The sequence below is a fragment of the Theobroma umbraticum genome, unplaced genomic scaffold (genome assembly GCF_002168275.2).
Source record: "Theobroma umbraticum cultivar Fairchild unplaced genomic scaffold, ASM216827v3 scaffold_56.0, whole genome shotgun sequence".
NCBI lineage: Eukaryota > Viridiplantae > Streptophyta > Magnoliopsida > Malvales > Malvaceae > Theobroma > Theobroma umbraticum.
This window is the reverse complement of record NW_018397256.1, coordinates 1028750-1036196: the sequence shown is the minus strand read 5'-3', so window position 1 is coordinate 1036196 and position 7447 is coordinate 1028750.

Below are 7447 nucleotides of genomic sequence, written 5' to 3'. Positions count from 1 at the left end.
GTCCCTTTTATTTATGTAAATTCATTTCCCCTCCATCTATGTGTGCCTATAAATGGAGGCATTATAGTTGATGGTTGACAGACTGAAAAAAAAATGAAATAAAAGATCTTTTTACATTTTGACTACTTATCTCTAATATTCTCTTTCAAAGTTATGTTTCACAGCACTTTCAAAGTTATATTTTACAACACGTTAGCACGAGGATTTAACCAACTGAGAAGGTAATTTTTTTAATTCTTCAATCATTTTGATTTTAATTTTGTATACCGTCCAATCAACTTGAAATCAACAATGGACTTTGAGCCTTCTTCCATCCCCTGAAGAAGTGGTAGGCCTTAAGGCACCTAAAGTTGTCAAAACAAGTGCAAATGTGAATCACCAAGAAGAAGGAAGATGTCTGTTTGCTTGATACTGTAACATCATATACCATGCTTTGTGGTAAGCACTTTTTCTCAAGTATGACATTGCATAAGGCAAATATCCATACAATATCAGGTCCCGTTGGGATTATTGATGGCTTTAAAAATGTTATAATTGTTCTGCCAAATGGCACCATCTTACATATCAAGGATTCATTGCTAAGTAGTAAATCGAAGAGAAATTTACTTAGCTTCAATGATGTATGCTGTAATGGGTACCATCTTAAGACAATTTATGAGTAAAATAAGAAATGTCACTACATCACATTTTATAAGATGGGCCAAAAAACCATCCATGAGAAGCTAGAAGCTTCAACTATAGGATTGTATTATGTCACTATTAGAGATGTTGAATCCTACACTACTATGTCCTAGAAACTAGTAAATTCCAATGATTTTAAACTTTAGCATGATCGCCTAGGTCACTTGAGAGCTACAATGATACGTTGGATAACTCAAAATACTAGAGAACACCTTTTAAATGATAAAAAGGTTTTATTGTCCAAAGATTATACATGTGAAACTTGTTCACAAGAAAAGCTCATTTTTAAACTTTCTATGACAAAGTTGAATCTTGAATCTCTTTCATTCTTACAAAGGATCCAAAGTGATATTTGTCAACCGGCAAGAGGGCTGTTATCATATTTCATGGTATTAGTAGATGTATCCTACAGATTGTCCCATGCTTGCCTATTATCTATGCGTAACATCGTCTTTGCATGTTTAACTACGTAGATTATAAAGCCTTGCTCATAAAGTCCTGCGTATATTTCCCTAATTATCCAATTAAGAGCATAAGGATGGATAATGCTAGTGAATTTACATTAAAGAGCTTTGATGCGTATTGTGCTTACTAGTAATTAAGGTTGAGCACCCAGTTCCATATGTTCATACTTAAAACAGATTGGTAGAATTCCTTATTAAACACACCCAAATTATTGTTCGTACTCTATTATTAAGGACAAAGCTCAACTATTCAATGTGGGGTCATGCTATTTTGCATGTGGTGATACTAATTAGATTGCACCCCACTACTAGCCTCCTACTGTCTCTTATGCAGTTGGTTATAGGCTATGAATTAGACATTGTACACATACACACCGATGGTTACGTTATGCAGGTGCTTGTAGCATTGCCAAAAAAGAGTAAAATAGGTCCTTAACTCGTTTGGGCATTTATGTTGTGTTTGATTCACCATCCATTATTAGGTTCTTGGAAACAACAATAAGTGATCTTTTTATCGCCAAATTCGCAGATTATCATTTTACTGAAACAATGTTTCCACCGATTAGGATAGTTAAGGCTTTCATGGTTGAGAAGAAGAAACCAATTGAGATTTTCTCCTAGAATGAGAAAAATCTATCTCATTTAAACCCAATAACTCTTGAATGTGAAAAGGAGATGCATGCATAATCCATTTACAAGTTATTTCCAATAGACTCCTTAACGCAATTTAATGATGCTATCAAAGTTACAAAGTCTCAGATTCTAACTATGAATGTTCTAACTAAGGTTGTTGTTTTTGAAGAACAAGCTAAAATGCATCAAAATGGCTCACGCTTGAAGCGTGGAAGACTAATAGAATTAAAAGACACTATCCCTCAAAAATGAAAGGGGAGGAATGAGGAATTCACTCTAGAAGAGCTTGGTGTTAAGCTTGCTCCAAGAAAGCCTATTGCCAATAATGAGGCACGAACCCATGAAAAAATCACTAACATTGGGAATACTAAGATGTTCATTACATATTGTAATGAGATTTGGGATCAGAATGAGATAATCATCGACGATGCTTTTACATTCTCAGTTGCTCATGAGATTATAAATGATGATTATGAACCGTGATCTATTATCGAATGTCATCAAAGGCAAGATTGGCTAAAGTGGGAGGAAGCAATCCAAGTTGAATTGGCTTCTTTAGCTAAATAAGAGGTTTTAGGGCCTATAGCTCGAACTCTTAATAATGTAAAGCCCGTTGGACACAAGTGGGTCTTTTTTTGAAAATGAAATGAGAAAAATAAGGTCAAGAGGTATAAAGCTCGACCCGTTGCTCGAGGTTTCTCTTAGAGACCTAGGATTGATTATGATGAGACATATTCACCTATGATGGATATGATTACCTTTTGTTTCCTTATTAGCCTAGCAATTTCTAAAAAACTGGAAACGCGTCTTATGGACGTTGTGACAACATATCTATATGGTTCATTAGACTCTGATATTTATATGAAAATTCCTAAGGGATCCAAAATGTTTGAAGCATACATTCCTCGTAACTTATTCTCAATAAAGTTGCAAAGATCTTTGTACAGGTTAAAGCAATCCGATCACATGTGGTATCAACACTTAAGCGAGTACCTAATTATGGAAGAGTACAAAAAAGATCTTATCTGCCCATGCGTGCTTATTACAAAATCAAAAATCAGATTTTTTATGATACCAGTTTATGTTAACAAGATGAATTTGGTTGGAACTCTGGAAAAGTTATATAAAATTGTTGAATATTTGAAAATAGAATTTGAAGTTAAATATTTGGGTTAAAACCAAACTTTATCTTAGTATAGAGCTTGAGCACAAAGCAAATGGAATACTTGTCCATCTATCAATATATATTGAGAGATTGCTTAAACGTTTTAACATGGACAAGGCTCACCCATTGAGCACCTCTATGGCTGTAAGGCATCTTGATTCCCAAAAAAACCCCTTTGATTTTAGAGAACTTGATGAGAAGATACTTGATCCCAAAGTATAATATCTCACTGCAATTGGTACTTTGATATACTTGGCACAATGTACGAAACTGGATATTGCTTGGTGGTAAATTTGTTGGCACATTTTAGATTTCAACCAACCTGGAGACACTAGAATGGAAAAACACATATCTTTTGTTATCTCCAAGGAATGATAATTCTATTTTATAGAATTATTTTAATCTCATTTTGTTCTTTAATGTTAGTTAAGTCCTTAAATTTTAACTAGGATTTAGTTATTTTTAGTTGTTTTTTTAATTAGTTTATTTTTATTGAGTTATTTTAATTTTTTGTTTATTTATCTTAATTTGGCTATTATTTATTAGTTTTTATGCTTTTATAGGATTTAAAAGAATAAGGCTTAATTTTGGAAAGAAAGGTGTTTGAAGGACTTAGAATCTTGCTCGTATATGCTGTAGTATTTTGGCCATAACTCTCACTCCGGATGTCTAAATGGTGTAATTCTTGAGCCATTAGAAAATTAAGAGATAAAGCTACAACTGTCATGAGACTACGTTTCCTAGTTCTGCCCTGAAGATAAAGAAAATTGCATCGAAAGATGATTGAGTGTAATATTGTGAAAATGGCAATTTGAAGTATGATATTTGATGTTTGGGCCTCCTAACACTTCTAAGCCTAAAAGTTAAAGCCACTAAGTTAAATTATGTTTAATTTGGAGAATTTTAGATCAAAATTTTTAGTATTTAAAAGAATGTTTTGGTAGAAGTTAAATACAAACCTTAACTGATTCAAGAAATTGATAATTGAGGTAGAAATTTGAAAAGTAAAGCTGCAAATAATCGCTTAGTATTCTTCCTTAGCTTTTATTTTTCTTTTACTCTTAATGGTGAAATTTCATATATTTTTAATTATCTTTTCAATTATGAGTAGCTAATTTTATTGTCTAGGATTGCAATTGAACTCACATGTAATCTGAATTTTTTAATCTCTTTCTTACTTATTTTCAATGAAATTGAATTATTGATTCTAATCTATTCTCAAAGTTTTTAATAGCTTAGCTATCAATTACATTGATCTAGGAACCTAAACAAACTTAGGAGATGGAGTTTACTGTAGACTAAAATTGGAATAGCATATGATCATATTAATTGATTTGTATATAGGATAAGGATATACCTATATGTCATATGTAGTTAGAATTTAAGCTTGAATTTAATGAATCTATTTTAATTTAAATTCACATAGGGATATAGTGATTTAGTTAAAATAGATATTTTATAAGATGAGTCAGAAGATCTTTATAAATAATTGAAGACTTTAAGTTAGGAATTCAATCCATCGAAATAAGTTAAGGAAGAAAGGTAAGATTTAGAGAAAATGTGAGGGAGATTGTAATCCCAGGTTTAGTTCTATTGATTTTTATCATATTTTTATTTTTACTTTGATTTTTATTCTTGTTAATTAGTTTTGATAATTTTTTAGTTTAAATAATTATTTTTTTTACCATTTGGATAAAATTAAATTGTGTTAATTTTAATCTTTGTAAAATTTTTAAAACAATTCTCTGTGGGATTGATATACTATTTGTCATTATATTATATTTGCTATATGTATACTTACGTGAGTAGAAAATTAAACAATAAGGAACCATAGATTTAGGATTATATTATTCCAAGGATTTCGCTAACTTTGGTTTAGTTGGATGCGTTGAGGTGGGATACAAATTTGATTTGCATAAGACTCACTCTCAAACCGATTATTTATTTTGCTATAATAGTACCATCATTTTTTGGTGTTCTACTAAGCAAACGCTAGTAGCCACATCCTTAAAGCCTTCCGAGATTATCTCCCTATATGAAGCTAGAAAATAGTATGTTTGGTTGAGATATATTATAATGCATATTCATAAGTTTTGTTGTTTAACATCGATTACAATTTCTCCCACTATAATTTATGAAAATAATGCTGCTTATGCTGCACAAATTAAAGAAGGATATATTAAAGGTGATTGGAATAAACGTATCTCGTTGAAATTTTTCTACACTCACGAATTCTAGGAAAGTCAACAAGTTGACGTTAAATATATTCACTCCATCAATAATCTTGCAGATCTTTTTACCAAATCATTACTAATATCAATGTTTGAGAAATTAGTATATAACATTGGAATGCAAAAAGTTAAAAAGATGCAAGATGAATTTGCCCCTGGAGTGGCAATATGGCTCAATTGAGAAGAAGCAATTATGGATCATGCACTGTACTTTTTTCTCTTTCTGACCATTTTTTGTCCCATTAGGTTTTTTCAGCTTAAAGTTTTTAATGAGACAGTACAATGGACATGTAAGGGGGAGTTGTAACGACCGCTCCTTGATCACTACCGGCGTTCGAGTCTCGCTAGAGAACCCGTCAAGTCTCGAACAAGCCTTACTTAAAATGTTAGTCATTACCTCATATTCATATCATTAATTTACGAAATTATTTCAATTCGTAAACTCTATGTGATAAAAATTGAACAATACTTGTATAAACTGAGTAAACCTTTAATTCACATAATTGTACAAATGATATATCAAGACTTAAAATCTCCAAATGTACATTTGAATTGACACTAGTGTCTAATCCCATAACAAATTACTCTATACAAACTCGACCTCTAGCAGCGCAGCGACTCGGAATAAAATGCTATGAGATACCTTTACCTATCCGCGGTGGGCTAAAAATGCCGATGAATACACGCTAGGCTGATCACTATCTGCAAAAGAGAAATAAAGGGAGTGAGTCTCACAGACTCAGTGATCATCGGCTCCGTGAGTAGGGCGTAGATGGGAAACAAGCTTAAGGCAGATAAGTTGAATAATAAAACCAAAATATCAAATCATAGTCTTAAGAAACCAAATCATAAGTAAGATATTTGTGCCTTGTAAAAATATTTCGTAAAATCATAATGCAACATTTCACTTGGCAAGACAATGTTAAAAATAAGTGTAGCAAACAAAGTCTATTCATTGAAAACATCACTTTCCATCAGCTATAAACGATAGTATGAAAGTATGCACGCTCCCAAAATATATGGCATGTAAAGAAACCAAAGTATACGGCCACATAAACCATTCCATGGTCATCAAGTAAGCACTGAAAGCTTTTATTCAAACAAAGGGAGCTGCAAAGAAATCTTAACTCTCTACCATGCAAAAGAGTATGCATCGAAAACTCACAAAGCTCTCGAGTAGGTAAGTATCATAATCACTCGTGGACCTACTTCCACGTAATAACATCCGGGAGCTCTACTCCACCGGATCCCCACAACCTTGGCAGTCTTGATGATGTTGGCCAATATCGGAGAAGCAAGTGGTCACAACCGCAAATATCACTTGTGGCCTAGCCACATATACAACCCGTGGCCTTGCCATGTATATCACAATTTATGGCCCCAGCCATGTCTAACAACTCTTCGGTGACCCAAAGGTTTTCTAGCTAGATCTCACTTGTGCACAAGGGTCACTCTTAATCGAAGTGATAGCCGGCCTACTCTCGATGCTTTCGATTTATCAAAACCATCTTTAAAACCAAATCGGGTTTTACAAGGCTTTTCCTTTTAATCCTTTCAAATCAAGGTTTGATAGCCCCTTTGAAATTACTTTTCAAGTTAAATGGCATGGTGTAATCACTTGTACAAAGATCGAAATAAAACTGAAGCTGAAAACTTTGCATTTTAAATCATTTAACAAATGCTTTTAACTATGCATATCACACAAAAACACAAGGCACAGATTTTGATACAAACATTGTGAAAGGCTTGTTTCTCGATTTTGAAAACTCTTTACATATATGGTTTATCTATAGTTATGTCCAAAACTCCTTTCAAACAATTTGCATCCATAAACTTCCTATAGTTTCTACCAGCTCATGCTTTTCACAATAGCAATATAAATCATTGAAAATCCATTGAAAATTGCCTAACAAGGCTAGCAGCTCATGCTATCCACAATTGCACTTAGGAAATCCATCAATATTTACTAACGTAAATCATTATATACATAGCACGAAGATTTTTAAAATAGGCACCCCTACTCACCTCAAAATGGTGGGATATTACTTCACCACTAATCCAGTTATACTTCCTCCTTTGGTTATTCATTACGGCAATCCTTTTCCGTTTTCACACTTCCTAGCAACAAACCAAACTTAATGCACTTAGTTTTGGTCATCCTCATTTTCCTTTCTCAACTATATTTTCATCATCATTTTATAACTCACATTATGCTAGGATATCTTTCTTTCCACTCAATTCTTACACATTCATATACTTTTCGACATACTTTT